Source organism: Rhinoderma darwinii, chromosome 1, assembly GCF_050947455.1.
Source record: "Rhinoderma darwinii isolate aRhiDar2 chromosome 1, aRhiDar2.hap1, whole genome shotgun sequence".
Lineage (NCBI taxonomy): Eukaryota > Metazoa > Chordata > Amphibia > Anura > Rhinodermatidae > Rhinoderma > Rhinoderma darwinii.
Window position 1 is genome coordinate 667,485,179 of NC_134687.1, and position 18,252 is coordinate 667,503,430.

The window sequence follows — 18,252 nt, forward strand, 5'->3', positions numbered from 1 at the left end:
CAGTAATTACTCCTCCTCCCCGGTGACGTCACCCGTACCCCAGAAATCACTCCTCCTCCCCGGTGACGTCACCTCTACCCCAGTAATTACTCCTCCTCCCCAGTGACGTCACCTGTACCCCAGAAATTACTCCTTCTCCCCGGTCACGTCACCTCTACCCCAGTAACTACTCCTCCTCCACATTGACATCACCCGTGCCCCAGTAATCACTCCTCCTCCCAAGTGACGTCACCCGTACCACAGTAATTACTCCTCCTCCCCTGTGACGTCACCTCTACCCCAGTAATCACTCCCCCTCTCAGTGACGTCACCTCTACCCCAGTAATTACTCCTCCTCCCCAGTGAACGTCACCCGTACCCCAGTAATTACTCCTCCCTGTCACCTCTACCCCAGTAATCACTCCTCCCCAGTGACGTCACCCGTACCCCAGTAATTACTCCTCCTCCTCCCCAGTGACGTCACCCGTACCCCAGTAATCACTCCTCCTCCCCAGTGACGTCACCTCTACCCCAGTAATTACTCCTCCTCCCCGGTGACGTCACCTCTACCCCAGTAATTACTACTCCTCCCCGGTGACGTCACCTCTACCCCAGCAATTACTCCTCCCCAGTGTCATCACCCGTACCCCAGTAAACACTTCTCCCCAGAGATGTCACCTCTACCCCAGGAATCACTCCTCCTTCCCAGTGATGTGACCCGTACCCCCAGTGAGGTCACCTGTACCCTGGTAATTACTCCTCCTCCCCAGTGATGTCACCTGTACCTCGGTAATTACTCCTCCCCAGTGTCGTCACCCGTACCCCAGTAATTACTCCTCCTCCCCGGTGACGTCACCCGTACCCCAGAAATCACTCCTCCTCCCCGGTGACGTCACCTCTACCCCAGTAATTACTCCTCCTCCCCAGTGACGTCACCTGTACCCCAGAAATTACTCCTTCTCCCCGGTCACGTCACCTCTACCCCAGTAACTACTCCTCCTCCACATTCACATCACCCGTACCCCAGTAATCACTCCTCCTCCCAAGTGACGTCACCCGTACCACAGTAATTACTCCTCCTCCCCTGTGACGTCACCTCTACCCCAGTAATCACTCCCCCTCTCAGTGACGTCACCTCTACCCCAGTAATTACTCCTCCTCCCCAGTGAACGTCACCCGTACCCCAGTAATTACTCCTCCCTGTCACCTCTACCCCAGTAATCACTCCTCCCCAGTGACGTCACCCGTACCCCAGTAATTACTCCTCCTCCTCCCCAGTGACGTCACCCGTACCCCAGTAATTACTCCTCCTCCCCGGTGACGTCACCTCTACCCCAGTAATTACTACTCCTCCCCGGTGACGTCACCTCTACCCCAGCAATTACTCCTCCCCAGTGTCATCACCCGTACCCCAGTAAACACTTCTCCCCAGAGATGTCACCTCTACCCCAGGAATCACTCCTCCTTCCCAGTGATGTGACCCGTACCCCCAGTGAGGTCACCTGTACCCTGGTAATTACTCCTCCTCCCCAGTGATGTCACCTGTACCTCGGTAATTACTCCTCCCCAGTGACGTCACCACTACCCCAGTAATTACTCCTCCTCCCCGGTGACGTCACATCTACCCCAGTAATTACTCCTCCTCCCCGGTGATGTCACCTCTACCCCAGTAATTACTCCTCCTCCCCGGTGACGTCACCTCTACCCCAGTAATTACTCCTCCCCAGTGTCGTCACCCGTACCCCAGTAATCACTTCTCCTCCCCAGTGACGTCACCCGTACCCCAGTAATCACTCCTCCTCCCCAGTGATGTCGAAAGTAGCCCCAGTGATGTCACCTGTACCCTGGTAATTACTCCTCCTCCCCAGTGACGTCACCCGTACCCCAGTAAATACCCCTCCTCCCCAGTGATGTCACCTCTACCCCAGGAATCACTCCTCCTCCCCAGTGATGTCACCTGTACCCCCCAGTGATGTCACCAGTACCCCGGTAATTACTCCTCCTCCCCAGTGACGTCACCCGTACCCCAGTAATCACTCCTCCCCAGAGATGTCACCGGTACCCCCCAGTGATGTCACCTGTACCCCGGTAATTACTCCTCCCCAGTGACTTCACCTCTACCCCAGTAATCACTCCTCCTCCCCATTGACTTGACCTCTACCCCAGTAATTACCCCTCCTCCCCAGTGACTTCACCTCTACCCCAGTAATTACCCCTCCTCCCCAGTGACTTCACCTCTACCCCAGTAATCACTCCTCCTCCCCAGTGACGTCACCTCTACCCCGGTAATCACTCCTCCCCAGTGATGTCATCTGTACCCCGGTAATCACTCCACCTCCTCAGTGATGTCACCTCTACCCGAGTAATCACTCCCCCTCCTCAGTGACGTCAACTCTACCCCAGTAATCACTCCCCCACCTCAGTGACGTCACCTCTACCCCAGTAATTACTCCTCCTCCCCAGTGATGTCACCCGTACCCCAGTAATTACTCCTCCTCCCCGGTGACGTCACCTCTACCCCAGTAATTACTCCTCCCCAGTGTCGTCACCCGTACCCCAGTAATTACTCCTCCCCGGTGACGTCACCCGTTCCCCAGAAATCACTCCTCCTCCCCGGTGACGTCACCTCTACCCCAGTAATTACTCCTCCTCCCCAGTGACGTCACCCGTACCCCAGTAATCACTCCTCCTCCCCAGTGACGTCACCCGTACCCAGTAATTACTCCTCCTCCCCAGTGACGTCACCTCTACCCCAGTAATTACTCCTCCTCCCCGGTGACGTCACCTCTACCCCAGTAATTACTCCTCCCCAGTGTCGTCACCCGTACCCCAGTAATTACTCCTCCTCCCCAGTGACGTCACCCGTACCCCAGTAAATACTCCTCCTCTCCTGTCACGTCACCTCTACCCCAGTAATCACTCCTCCTCCCCAGTCACGTCACCCGTACCCCAGTAATTACTCCTCCTCCCGTCACCCGTACCCCAGTAATTACTCCTCCTCCCCAGTGAACGTCACCTCTACCCCAGTAATTACTCCTCCTCCCAAGTGACGTCACCCGTACCCCAGTAATCACTCCTCCCCAGTGACGTCACCTCTACCCCAGTAATCACTCCTCCTCCCCAGTGAACGTCACCCTTACCCCAGTAATCACTCCTCCTCCCCAGTGACTTCACCTCTACCCCAGTAATCACTCCTCCTCCCCAGTGACTTCACCTCTACCCCAGTAATTACTCCTCCTCCCCGGTGACGTCACCCGTACCCCAGTAATCACTCCTCCCCGGTGATGTCACCCGTACCCCAGTAATTACTCCTCCTCCCAGTAATGTCACCCGTACCCAAGTAATCACTCCTCCCCAGTGACGACACCTCTACCCCAGTAATTACTACTCCTCCCCAGTGACTTCACCTCTACCCCAGTAATTACTCCTCCTCCCCAGTGATGTCACCCGTACCCCAGTAATCACTTCTCCTCCCCGTCACGTCACCAGTACCACAGTAATTACTTCTCCTCCCCGGTGAACGTCACCCGTACCCCAGTAATTACTCCTTCTCCCCGTCACGTCACCAGTACCCCAGTAATCACTCCTTCTCCCCAGTGACCTCACCCGTACCCCAGTAATACTCCTCCTCCCCAGTGACTTCACCTCTACCCCAGCAATAACTCCTCCTCCCCGGTGACTTCACCCGTACCCCAGTAATTACTCCTCCTCCCCGGTGACGTCACCCGTACCCCAGTAATTACTCCTCCTCCCTGGTGACATCACCTCTACCCCAGTAATCACTCCTCCTCCCCGGTGACGTCACCTCTACCCAAGTAATTACTCCTCCTCCCCAGTGACGTCACCTGTACCCCGGTAATCACTCCTCCTCCCCAGTGACGTCACCTGTACCCCGGTAATCACTCCTCCTCCCCAGTGACGTCACCTCTACCCCGGTAATCACTCGTCCCCAGTAACGTCACCTGTACACTGGTAATCACTCCTCCTCCCCAGTGACGTCACCTGAACCTCGGTAATCACTCCTCCTCACCAGTGACGTCACCTCTACACCGGTAATTACTGCTCCTCCCCAGTGACGTCACCCGTACCCCAGTAATTACTCCTCCTCCCCGGTGACGTCACCTCTACCCCAGTAATTACTCCTCCTCCCCAGTGAACGTCACCTGCACCCCAGTAATTACTACTCCTCCCCTGTGACGTCACCTGTACCCCAGTAATTACTCCTCTTCCCCAGTAACGTCACCTGTATCCCAGTAATTACTCCTCACCAGTGACGTCACCCGTACCCCAGTAATTACTCCTCCCCAGTGACGTCACCCGTACCCCAGTAATCACTCCTCCTCCCCAGTGACGTCACCCGTACCCCAGTAATCACTCCTCCTCCCCAGTGTTGTCACCCGTACCCCAGTAATAACTCCTTTTCCCAGTGGCATCACCCGTACCCCAGTAATCACTCCTCCTCCCCAGTGTCGTCACCCGTACCCCGGTAATAACTCCTCCTCCCCAGTGACGTCACCTGTACCCCGGTAATCACTCCTCCTCCCCAGTGACGTCACCTCTACCCCGGTAATCACTCCTCCTCCCCAGTGACGTCACCTGTACCCCGGTAATCACTCCTCCCCAGTAACGTCACCTGTACCCCGGTAATCACTCCTCCTCCCCAGTGACGTCACCTGTACCTCGGTTATCACTCCTCCTCCCCAGTGACGTCACCTCTACCCCGGTAATCACTCCTCCTCCCCAGTGACGTCACCCGTACCCCAGTAATCACTCCTCCTCCCCAGTGACGTCATCCGTACCCCAGTAATCACTCCTCCTCCCCAGTGACGTCACCCATACCCCAGTAATCACTCCTCCTCCCCAGTGACGTCACCCGTACCCCAGTAACCACTCCTCCTCCCCAGTAACGTCACCCGTACCCCGGTAATCACTCCTCCTCCCCAGTGACATCACCCGTACCCAAGTAATCACTCCTCCTCCCCAGTGACGTCACCCGTACCCCAGTAATCACTCCTCCTCCCCAGTGACGTCACCAGTACCCCAGTAATTACTCCTCCTCCCCAGTGACGTCACCTGTACCCCAGTAATTACTTCTCCTCCCCAGTGACGTCACCCGTACCCCAGTAATAACTCCTCCTCCCTAGTGACGTCACCTCTACCCCAGTAATAACTCCTCCCCAGTGACGTCACCCGTACCCCAGCAATTACTCCTTCTCCCTGGTCACGTCACCTCTACCCCAGTAATTACTCATCCTCCCCAGTGACGTCACCCATACCCCAGTAATCACTCCTCCTCCCCAGTGACGTCACCCGTACCCCAGTAACCACTCCTCCTCCCCAGTGACGTCACCCGTACCACGGTAATCACTCCTCCTCCCCAGTGACGTCACCCGTACCCCAGTAATCACTCCTCCTCCCCAGTGACGTCACCAGTACCCCGGTAATCACTCCTCCTCCCCAGTGACGTCACCCGTACCCCAGTAATCACTCCTCCTCCCCAGTGACGTCACCAGTACCCCAGTAATTACTCCTCCTCCCCAGTGACGTCACCTGTACCCCAGTAATTACTTCTCCCCAGTGACGTCACCCGTACCCCAGTAATAACTCCTCCTCCCTAGTGACGTCACCTCTACCCCAGTAATAACTCCTCCCCAGTGACGTCACCCGTACCCCAGCAATTACTCCTTCTCCCTGGTCACGTCACCTCTACCCCAGTAATTACACATCCTCCCCAGTGAAATCACCCGTACCCCAGTTATCACTCCTCCTACCCAGTAACGAAATAAAAAACAAAAAAGGACGGCGCCACCTTGTGTAGATCCGTAGGTCAGGGTGAGGCAAAGTAGCAAGAAATATGCTCACCTGGAAAAGGAGGTATTAAAGCATGTAATAATCACAGTGCTGCTGCCAGATCCGAGTCGGTATCCAGATGGGACCGCTTAAGTAGAAGGAAGTGCAGGAGAAAAGGTGGATCTTTTCAAGGGCGCTGCTGTGTGGTGAAATGATGAGAACGGAGTCCCGAGGTATTGATAATAGGTTCAATTTATTGTGAGTGGCTACGCGTTTCAACGATGAACAATCGTCTTCATCAGGCCTGATGAAGACGATTGTTCATCGTTGAAACGCGTAGCCACTCACAATAAATTGAACCTATTATCAATACCTCGGGACTCCGTTCTCATCATTTCACCACACAGCAGCGCCCTTAAAAAGAGCCACCTTTTCTCCTGCACTTCCTCCCCAGTAACGTCACCCGTACCACAGTAATTACTCCTCCTCCCCGGTGACGTCACCTGTACCCCAGTAATTACTCCTCCTCCCCAGTGACGTCACCCGTACCCCAGCAATTACTCCTTCTCCCCGGTCACGTCACCTGTACCCCAGTAATTACTCCTCCTCCACATTGACATCACCCGTACCACAGTGATTACTCCTCCTCCACAGTGACGTCACCGGTACCACAGTAATTACTCCTTCTCCCCTGTGACATCACCTCTACCCCAGTAATCACTCCCCCTCCTCAGTGACGTCACCTCTACCCCAGTAATCACTCCCCCACCTCAGTGACGTCACCTCTACCCCAGTAATTACTCCTTCTCCCCAGTGACGTCACCCGTACCCCAGTAATTACTCCTCCTCCCCGGTGACTTCACCTCTACCCCAGTAATTACTCCTCCCCAGTGTCGTCACCCGTACCCCAGTAATTACTCCTCCTCCCCAGTGACGTCACCCGTACCACAGTAATTACTCCTCCTCCCCGGTGACGTCACCCGTACCCCAGAAATCACTCCTCCTCCCCAGTGACGTCACCCGTACCCCAGTAATTACTCCTCCTCCCCAGTGACGTCACCTCTACCCCAGTAATTACTCCTCCTCCCCGGTGACGTCACCTCTACCCCAGTAATTACTCCTCCTCCCCGGTGACGTCACCTCTACCCCAGTAGTTACTCCTCCCCAGTGTCGTCAACCGTACCCCAGTAATCACTCCTCCCCAGTGACGTCACCCGTACCCCAGTAAATACTCCTCCTCTCCTGTCACGTCACCTCTACCCCAGTAATCACTCCACCTCCCCAGTCACGTCACCCGTACCCCAGTAATTACTCCTCCTCCCCAGTGAACGTCACCTCTACCCCAGTAATTACTCCTCCTCCCAAGTGACGTCACCCCTACCCCAGTAATCACTCCTCCCCAGTGACGTCACCTCTACCCCAGTAATCACTCCTCCTCCCCAGTGAACGTCACCCTTACCCCAGGAATCACTCCTCTTCCCCAGTGACTTCACCTCTACCCCAGTAATTACTCCTCCCCAGTGATGTCTCCCGTACCCCAGTAATCACTCGTCCTCCCCAGTGACGTCACCTCTACCCCGGTAATTACTGCTCCTCCCCAGTGACGTCACCCGTACCCCAGTAATTACTCCTCCTCCCCGGTGACGTCACCTCTACCCCAGTAATTACTCCTCCTCCCCAGTGAACGTCACCTGCACCCCAGTAATTACTACTCCTCCCCAGTGACGTCACCTGTACCCCAGTAATTACTCCTCTTCCCCAGTAACGTCACCTGTAACCCAGTAATTACTACTCACCAGTGACGTCACCCGTACCCCAGTAATTACTCCTCCTCCCCAGTGACGTCACCCGTACCCCAGTAATCACTCCTCCTCCCCAGTGACGTCACCCGTACCCCAGTAATCACTCCTCCTCCCCAGTGTTGTCACCCGTACCCCAGTAATAACTCCTTTTCCCAGTGGCATCACCCGTACCCCAGTAATCACTCCTCCTCCCCAGTGTCGTCACCCGTACCCCGGTAATAACTCCACCTCCCCAGTGACGTCACCTGTACCCCGGTAATCACTCCTCCTCCCCAGTGACGTCACCTCTACCCCGGTAATCACTCCTCCTCCCCAGTGACGTCACCTGTACCCCGGTAATCACTCCTCCCCAGTAACGTCACCTGTAAACCGGTAATCACTCCTCCTCCCCAGTGACGTCACCTGTACCTCGGTTATCACTCCTCCTCCCCAGTGACGTCACCTCTACCCCGGTAATCACTCCTCCTCCCCAGTGACGTCACCCGTACCCCAGTAATCACTCCTCCTCCCCAGTGACGTCATCCGTACCCCAGTAATCACTCCTCCTCCCCAGTGACGTCACCCATACCCCAGTAATCACTCCTCCTCCCCAGTGACGTCACCCGTACCCCAGTAACCACTCCTCCTCCCCAGTAACGTCACCCGTACCACGGTAATCACTCCTCCTCCCCAGTGACGTCACCCGTACCCCAGTAATCACTCCTCCTCCCCAGTGACGTCACCAGTACCCCGGTAATCACTCCTCCTCCCCAGTGACATCACCCGTACCCAAGTAATCACTCCTCCTCCCCAGTGACGTCACCCGTACCCCAGTAATCACTCCTCCTCCCCAGTGACGTCACCAGTACCCCAGTAATTACTCCTCCTCCCCAGTGACGTCACCTGTACCCCAGTAATTACTTCTCCTCCCCAGTGACGTCACCCGTACCCCAGTAATAACTCCTCCTCCCTAGTGACGTCACCTCTACCCCAGTAATAACTCCTCCCCAGTGACGTCACCCGTACCCCAGCAATTACTCCTTCTCCCTGGTCACGTCACCTCTACCCCAGTAATTACTCATCCTCCCCAGTGACGTCACCCATACCCCAGTAATCACTCCTCCTCCCCAGTGACGTCACCCGTACCCCAGTAACCACTCCTCCTCCCCAGTGACGTCACCCGTACCACGGTAATCACTCCTCCTCCCCAGTGACGTCACCCGTACCCCAGTAATCACTCCTCCTCCCCAGTGACGTCACCAGTACCCCGGTAATCACTCCTCCTCCCCAGTGACGTCACCCGTACCCCAGTAATCACTCCTCCTCCCCAGTGACGTCACCAGTACCCCAGTAATTACTCCTCCTCCCCAGTGACGTCACCTGTACCCCAGTAATTACTTCTCCCCAGTGACGTCACCCGTACCCCAGTAATAACTCCTCCTCCCTAGTGACGTCACCTCTACCCCAGTAATAACTCCTCCCCAGTGACGTCACCGGTACCCCAGCAATTACTCCTTCTCCCTGGTCACGTCACCTCTACCCCAGTAATTACACATCCTCCCCAGTGAAATCACCCGTACCCCAGTTATCACTCCTCCTACCCAGTAACGAAATAAAAAACAAAAAAGGACGGCGCCACCTTGTGTAGATCCGTAGGTCAGGGTGAGGCAAAGTAGCAAGAAATATGCTCACCTGGAAAAGGAGGTATTAAAGCATGTAATAATCACAGTGCTGCTGCCAGATCCGAGTCGGTATCCAGATGGGACCGCTTAAGTAGAAGGAAGTGCAGGAGAAAAGGTGGATCTTTTCAAGGGCGCTGCTGTGTGGTGAAATGATGAGAACGGAGTCCCGAGGTATTGATAATAGGTTCAATTTATTGTGAGTGGCTACGCGTTTCAACGATGAACAATCGTCTTCATCAGGCCTGATGAAGACGATTGTTCATCGTTGAAACGCGTAGCCACTCACAATAAATTGAACCTATTATCAATACCTCGGGACTCCGTTCTCATCATTTCACCACACAGCAGCGCCCTTAAAAAGAGCCACCTTTTCTCCTGCACTTCCTCCCCAGTAACGTCACCCGTACCACAGTAATTACTCCTCCTCCCCGGTGACGTCACCCGTACCCCAGTAATTACTCCTCCTCCCCGGTGACGTCACCTGTACCCCAGTAATTACTCCTCCTCCCCAGTGACGTCACCCGTACCCCAGCAATTACTCCTTCTCCCCGGTCACGTCACCTGTACCCCAGTAATTACTCCTCCTCCACATTGACATCACCCGTACCACAGTGATTACTCCTCCTCCACAGTGACGTCACCGGTACCACAGTAATTACTCCTTCTCCCCTGTGACATCACCTCTACCCCAGTAATCACTCCCCCTCCTCAATGACGTCACCTCTACCCCAGTAATCACTCCCCCACCTCAGTGACGTCACCTCTACCCCAGTAATTACTCCTTCTCCCCAGTGACGTCACCCGTACCCCAGTAATTACTCCTCCTCCCCGGTGACGTCACCTCTACCCCAGTAATTACTCCTCCCCAGTGTGGTCACCCGTACCCCAGTAATTACTCCTCCTCCCCAGTGACGTCACCCGTACCACAGTAATTACTCCTCCTCCCCGGTGACGCCACCCATACCCCAGAAATCACTCCTCCTCCCCAGTGACGTCACCCGTACCCCAGTAATTACTCCTCCTCCCCAGTCACGTCACCTCTACCCCAGTAATCACTCCTCCTCCCCAGTCACGTCACCCGTACCCCAGTAATTACTCCTCCTCCCCAGTGAACGTCACCTCTACCCCAGTAATTACTCCTCCTCCCAAGTGACGTCACCCCTACCCCAGTAATCACTCCTCCCCAGTGACGTCACCTCTACCCCAGTAATCACTCCTCCTCCCCAGTGAACGTCACCCTTACCCCAGGAATCACTCCTCTTCCCCAGTGACTTCACCTCTACCCCAGTAATCACTACTCCTCCCCAGTGACTTCACCTCTACCCCAGTAATTACTCCTCCCCGGTGATGTCACCCGTACCCCAGTAATCACTCGTCCTCCCCAGTGACGTCACCTCTACCCCAGTAATTACTCCTCCTCCCAGTAATGTCACCTGTACCCCAGTAATCACTCCTCCCCAGTGACGTCACTTGTACCCCAGTAATCACTTCTCCCCAGTGACGACCTCTACCCCAGTAATTACTACTCCTCCCCAGTGACTTCACCTCTACCCCAGTAATTACTCCTCCTCCCCAGTGATGTCACCCGTACCCCAGTAATTACTCCTCCTCCCCGGTGACATCACCTCTACCCCAGTAATCACTCCTCCTCCCCGGTGACTTCACCTCTACCCCAGTAATCACTCTTCCTCCCCGGTGACTTCACCTCTACCCCAGTAATTACTCCTCCTCCCCGGTGACGTCCCCTCTACCCCAGTAATTACTCCTCCCAGTGTTGTCACCCGTACACCAGTAATTACTCCTCCTCCTAGTGATGTCACCCATACCCCAACAATTACTCCTCGCAGTGATGTCACCCGTACCCCAGTAATTACTCCTCCTGGTGATGTCACCCGTACCCCAGTAATCCCTCCTCCTCCCCAGTGACGTCACCCGTACCCCAGTAATTACTCCTCCTCCCCAGTGACATCACCCGTACCCCAGTAATTACTCCTCCTCCCCGGTGACGTCACCTCTACCCCAGTAATTACTCCACTCCAGTGAACGTCACCTGCACCCCAGTAATTACTCCTCCTGGTGATGTCACCCGTACCCCAGTAATCCCTCCTCCTCCCCAGTGACGTCACCCGTACCCCAGTAATTACTCCTCCTCCCCAGTGACGTCACCCGTACCCCAGTAATTACTCCTCCTCCCCAGTGACATCACCCGTACCCCAGTAATTACTCCTCCTCCCCGGTGACGTCACCTCTACCCCAGTAATTACTCCACTCCAGTGAACGTCACCTGCACCCCAGTAATTACTACTCCTCCCCAGTGACGTCACCTGTACCCCAGCAATTACTCCTCCTCCCCAGTGACGTCACATGTATCCCAGTAATTACTCCTCACCAGTGACGTCACCCGTACCCCAGTAATTACTCCTCCTCCCCAGTGACGTCACCCGTACCCCAGTAATCACTCATCCTCCCCAGTGACGTCACCCGTACCCCAGTAATCACTCCTCCTCCCCAGTGAACGTCACCCTTACCCCAGGAATCACTCCTCTTCCCCAGTGACTTCACCTCTACCCCAGTAATCACTACTCCTCCCCAGTGACTTCACCTCTACCCCAGTAATTACTCCTCCGCGGTGATGTCACCCGTACCCCAGTAATCACTCGTCCTCCCCAGTGACGTCACCTCTACCCCAGTAATTACTCCTCCTCCCAGTAATGTCACCTGTACCCCAGTAATCACTCCTCCCCAGTGACGTCACTTGTACCCCAGTAATCACTTCTCCCCAGTGACGACCTCTACCCCAGTAATTACTACTCCTCCCCAGTGACTTCACCTCTACCCCAGTAATTACTCCTCCTCCCCAGTGATGTCACCCGTACCCCAGTAATTACTCCTCCTCCCAGGGGACATCACCTCTACCCCAGTAATCACTCCTCCTCCCCGGTGACTTCACCTCTACCCCAGTAATCACTCTTCCTCCCCGGTGACTTCACCTCTACCCCAGTAATTACTCCTCCTCCCCGGTGACGTCCCCTCTACCCCAGTAATTACTCCTCCCAGTGTTGTCACCCATACGCCAGTAATTACTCCTCCTCCTAGTGATGTCACCCGTACCCCAACAATTACTCCTCGCAGTGATGTCACCCGTACCCCAGTAATTACTCCTCCTGGTGATGTCACCCGTACCCCAGTAATCCCTCCTCCTCCCCAGTGACGTCACCCGTACCCCAGTAATTACTCCTCCTCCCCAGTGACATCACCCGTACCCCAGTAATTACTCCTCCTCCCCGGTGACGTCACCTCTACCCCAGTAATTACTCCACTCCAGTGAACGTCACCTGCACCCCAGTAATTACTACTCCTCCCCAGTGACGTCACCTGTACCCCAGTAATTACTCCTCCTCCCCAGTGACGTCACATGTATCCCAGTAATTACTCCTCACCAGTGACGTCACCCGTACCCCAGTAATTACTCCTCCTCCCCAGTGACGTCACCCGTACCCCAGTAATCACTCATCCTCCCCAGTGACGTCACCCGTACCCCAGTAATCACTCCTCCTCCCCAGTGTCGTCACCCGTACCCCGGTAATAACTCCTCCTCCCCAGTGACGTCACCTGTACCTCGGTTATCACTCCTCCTCCCCAGTGACGTCACCTCTACCCCGGTAATCACTCCTCCTCCCCAGTGACGTCACCCGTACCCCAGTAATCACTCCTCCCCAGTGACGTCACCCGTACCCCAGTAATTACTCCTCCTCCCCAGTGACGTCATCCGTACCCCAGTAATCACGCCTCCTCCCCAGTGACGTCATCCATACCCCAGTAATCCCTCCTCCTCCACAGTGACGTCACCCTTACCCCAGTAATCACTCCTCCTCCCCAGTGACGTCACCAGTGCCCCGGTAATCACTCCTCCTCCCCAGTGACGTCACCCGCACCACAGTAATCACTCCTCCTCCCCAGTGACGTCACAAGTACCCCAGTAATTACTCCTCCTCCCCAGTGACGTCACCCGTACCCCAGTAATCACTCCTCCCTAGTGACGTCACCTCTACCCCAGTAGTCACTCCTCCTCCCCAGTGACTTCACCTCTACCCCAGTAATTACTCCTCCTCCCCAGTGATGTCACCTGTACCCCAGTAATTACTCCTCCTCCCCAGTGACGTCACCTGTACCCCAGTAATTACTTCTCTGCCCCAGTGACGTCACCCGTACCCCAGTAATCACTCCTCCTCCCCAGTGACGTCACCTGTACCCCGGTAATCACTCCTCCTCCCCAGTGACGTCACCCGTACCCCAGTAATTACTCCTCCCCAGTGACGTCACCTCTACCCCAGTAATTACTCCTCCCCAGTGACGTCACCTCTACCCCAGTAATCACTCCTCCTCCCCAGTGACGTCACCCGTACCCCAGTAATCACTCCTCCTCCCCAGTGACTTCACCTCTGCCCCAGTAATCACTCCTCCTCCCCAGTGACGTCACCTGTACCCCAGTAATCACTCCTCCTCCCCAGTGACGTCACCTGTACCCCAGTAATTACTCCTCCTCCTCCCCAGTGACGTCACCCGTACCCCAGTAATCACTCCTCCTCCCCAGTGATGTCACCCGTACCCCAGTAATCACTCCTCCTCCCCAGTGATGTCACCCGTACCCCAGTAATCACTCCTCCTCCCCAGTGTCGTCACCCGTACCCCAGTAATCATTCCTCCTCCCCAGTGATGTCACCCGTACCCCAGTAATCATTCCTCCTCCCCAGTGTCGTCACCCGTACCCCAGTAATCACTCCTCCTCCCCAGTGACGTCACCTGTACCCCAGTAATTACTCCTCCTCCCCAGTGACGTCACTTCTACCCCAGTAATCACTCCTCCCCAGTGTCGTCACCCGTACCCCAGTAATCACTCCTCCTCCCCAGTGACGTCACCTGTACCCCAGTAATCACTCCTCCTCCCCAGTGATGTCACCCGTATCCCAGTAATCACTCCTCCGGTGTCGTCACCCGTACCCCAGTAATTACTCCTCCCCAGTGACGTCACCCGTACCCCAGTAATTACGCCTCCTCCCCAGTGTCGTAACCTGTACCCCAGTAATTACTCCTCCACCCCAGTGAAGTCACCTGTACCCCAGTAATTACTCCTCCTCCCCAGTGATGTCACCCGTATCCCAGTAATCACTCCTCCGGTGTCGTCACCTGTACCCCAGTAATTACTCCTCCTCCCCAGTGTCGTCAACCGTAGCCCAGTAATCACTCCTTCTCCCCAGTGACATCACCCGTACCCCAGTAATTACTCCTCCTCCCCAGTGACGTCACCCGTACCCCAGTAATTACGCCTCCTCCCCAGTGTCGTAACCTGTACCCCAGTAATTACTCCTCCACCCCAGTGAAGTCACCTGTACCCCAGTAATTACTCCTCCTCCCCAGTGACGTCACCCGTACCACAGTAATCACTCCTCCTCACCAGTGACGTCACCCGTACCCCAGTAATCACTCCTCCTCCCCAGTGACGTCACCAGTACCCCAGTAATTACTCCTCCTCCCCAGTGACGTCACCTGTACCCCAGTAATTACTTCTCCTCCCCAGTGACGTCACCCGTACCCCAGTAATCACTCCTCCCTAGTGACGTCACCCCTACCCCAGTAATCACTCCTCCTCCCCAGTGACTTCACCTCTACCCCAGTAATTACTCCTCCTCCCCAGTGATGTCACCCGTACCCCAGTAATTACTCCTCCTCCCCAGTGACGTCACCTGTACCCCAGTAATAACTCCTCCTCCCCAGTGACGTCACCCGTACCCCAGTAATTACTCCTCCTCCCCAGTGACGTCACCTGTACCCCAGTAATTACTCCTCCTCCCCAGTGACGTCACCTGTACCCCAGTAATTACTTCTCTGCCCCAGTGACGTCACCCGTACCCCAGTAATCACTCCTCCTCCCCAGTGATGTCACCTGTACCCCGGTAATCACTCCTCCTCCCCAGTGACGTCACCCGTACCCCAGTAATTACTCCTCCCCAGTGACGTCACCTCTACCCCAGTAATTAGTCCTCCCCAGTGACGTCACCTCTACCCCAGTAATTAGTCCTCCCCAGTGACGTCACCTCTACCCCAGTAATTAGTCCTCCCCAGTGACGTCACCTCTACCCCAGTAATCACTCCTCCCCAGTGACGTCACCCGTACCCCAGTAATCACTCCTCCTCCCCAGTGACTTCACCTCTACCCCAGTAATCACTCCTCCTCCCCAGTGACTTCACCTCTACCCCAGTAATCACTCCTCCTCCCCAGTGACGTCACCTGTACCCCAGTAATCACTCCTCCTCCCCAGTGTCGTCACCTGTACCCCAGTAATTACTCCTCCTCCTCCCCAGTGACGTCACCCGTACCCCAGTAATCACTCCTCCTCCCCAGTGATGTCACCCGTACCCCAGTAATCACTCCTCCTCCCCAGTGATGTCACCCGTACCCCAGTAATCACTCCTCCTCCCCAGTGAAGTCACCCGTACCCCAGTAATCACTCCTCCCCAGTGTCGTCACCCGTACCCCAGTAATCATTCCTCCTCCCCAGTGATGTCACCCGTACCCCAGTAATCATTCCTCCTCCCCAGTGTCGTCACCCATACCCCAGTAATCATTCCTCCTCCCCAGTGTCGTCACCCGTACCCCAGTAATCACTCCTCCTCCCCAGTGACGTCACCTGTACCCCAGTAATTACTCCTCCTCCCCAGTGACGTCACCTCTACCCCAGTAATCACTCCTCCTCCCCAGTGTCGTCACCCGTACCCCAGTAATCACTCCTTCTCCCCAGTGACGTCACCCGTACCCCAGTAATCACTCCTCCTCCCCAGTGACGTCACCTGTACCCCAGTAATTACTCCTCCTCCCCAGTGACGTCACCTCTACCCCAGTAATCACTCCTCCTCCCCAGTGTCGTCACCCGTACCCCAGTAATCACTCCTCCTCCCCAGTGACGTCACCCGTACCCCTGTAATTACTCCTCCTCCCCAGTGACGTCACCTGTACCCCGGTAATCACTCCTCCTCCCCAGTGACGTCACCTGTACCCCGGTAATCACTCCTCCTCCCCAGTGATGTCACCTCTACCCCAGTAATCACTCCTCCTCCCCAGTGTCGTCACCTCTACCCCAGTAATCACTCCTCCTCCCCAGTGACGTCACCTCTACCCCAGTAATCACTCCTCCTCCCCAGTGACGTCACCTCTACCCCAGTAATCACTCCTCCTCCCCAGTTTCGTCACCCGTACCCCAGTAATCACTCCTCCTCCCCAGTGACGTCACCTGTACCCCAGTAATCACTCCTCCTCCCCAGTGATGTCACCCGTATCCCAGTAATCACTCCTCCTCCCCAGTGTCGTCACCCGTACCCCAGTAATCACTCATCCTCCCCAGTGATGTCACCCGTACCCCAGTAATCACTCCTCCTCCCCAGTGTCGTCACCCGTACCCCAGTAATCACTCCTCCTCCCGTGACGTCACCCGTACCCCAGTAACGTCACCTCTACCCCAGTAATCACTCCTCCTCCCCAGTGACATCACCCGTACCCCAGTAATCACTCCTCCTCCGCAGTGACGTCACCTGTACCCCAGTAATCACTCCTCCTCCCCAGTGATGTCACCCGTATCCCAGTAATCACTCCTCCTCCCCAGTGACGTCACCCGTACCCCAGTAATTACTCCTCCTCCCCAGTGACGTCACCCGTACCCCAGTAATTACTCCTCCCCACTGTCGTCACCCGTACCCCAGTAATCACTCCTCCTCCCCAGTGATGTCACCCGTATCCCAGTAATTACTCCTTCTCCCCAGTGACGTCACCCGTACCCCAGTAATCACTCCTCCCCAGTGACGTCACCCGTACCCCAGTAATTACTCCTTCTCCCCAGTGACGTCACCCGTACCCCAGTAATTACTCTTCCTCCCGGTGTCGTCACCCGTACCCCAGTAATTACTCCTCCTCCCCAGTGAAGTCACCTGTACCCCAGTAATTACTCCTCCTCCCCAGTGAAGTCACCTGTACCCCAGTAATTACTCCTCCTCCCCAGTGACGTCACCCGTACCCCAGTAATCACTCCTCCTCCCCAGTGAAGTCACCTGTACCCCAGGAATTACTCCTCCTCCCCAGTGACTTCACCCGTACCCCAGTAATTACTCTTCCTCCTGGTGTCGTCACCGTTACCCGTATAATAACCCTCATCATCATCACTCCTGTATAATATTATTATTTCTCCGGTTACCGGATGTTCTTCCGCGCGCTGGTTTCAAATCCACTTCCGGCTGCAGCGGTCACATGATGATAGAGGAGAGCGCGGCCACAGCGACACCTGCTGCTGAGAGCGGGAACTGCAGGTTAGAGGGAGAACTACAGGAAGAGGGAGGAGGAGGAGGAGGGGGAAGGTCTGATTATACACGGACGTCTGATACTATACATGGAGATCTGATACTATACATGGAGATCTGATACTATACAGGGAGATCTGATATTATACAGGGAGATCTGATATTATACATGGAGATCTGATACTATACATGGAGATCTGATATTATACATGGAGATCTGATACTATACATGGAGATCTGATATACATGGAGATCTGATATTGTACATGGAGATCTGATACTATACATGGAGATCTGATACTATACATGGAGATCTGATACTATACATGGAGATCTGATACTATACATGGAGATCTGATATTATACATGGAGATCTGATACTAGACATGGAGATCTGATACTATACATGGAGATCTGATACTATACAGGGAGATCTGATATTATACATGGAGATCTGATATTATACATGGAGATCTGATACTAGACATGGAGATCTGATATTATACATGGAGATCTGATATTATACATGGAGATCTGATATTATACATGGAGATCTGATATTATACATGGAGATCTGATACTATACATGGAGATCTGATACTATATATGGAGATCTGATATTATACATGGAGATCTGATACTATACATGGAGATCTGATATTATACATGGAGAT

The 18,252-nt window shown here is 54.9% G+C and overlaps 1 protein-coding gene across 3 annotated transcripts in view; it reads right to left on the reverse strand.

Annotated features, from left to right (window-relative positions):
* The window catches only part of ARHGEF39 (Rho guanine nucleotide exchange factor 39), a 53,303-nt gene extending 35,759 nt beyond the window's left edge, over positions 1-17,544 (reverse strand). The window contains exon 1 of one of the 3 annotated variants that reach the window (XM_075844278.1): positions 17,391-17,447. The gene's annotated coding sequence lies outside the window, so the exon portion shown is untranslated. Of the gene's footprint in view, positions 1-17,378; positions 17,448-17,475 lie in introns of those variants that run through there. The other 2 variants (XM_075844261.1, XM_075844270.1) reach the window with 2 other exon arrangements.
* Positions 17,545-18,252: the final 708 nt, after the last annotated feature.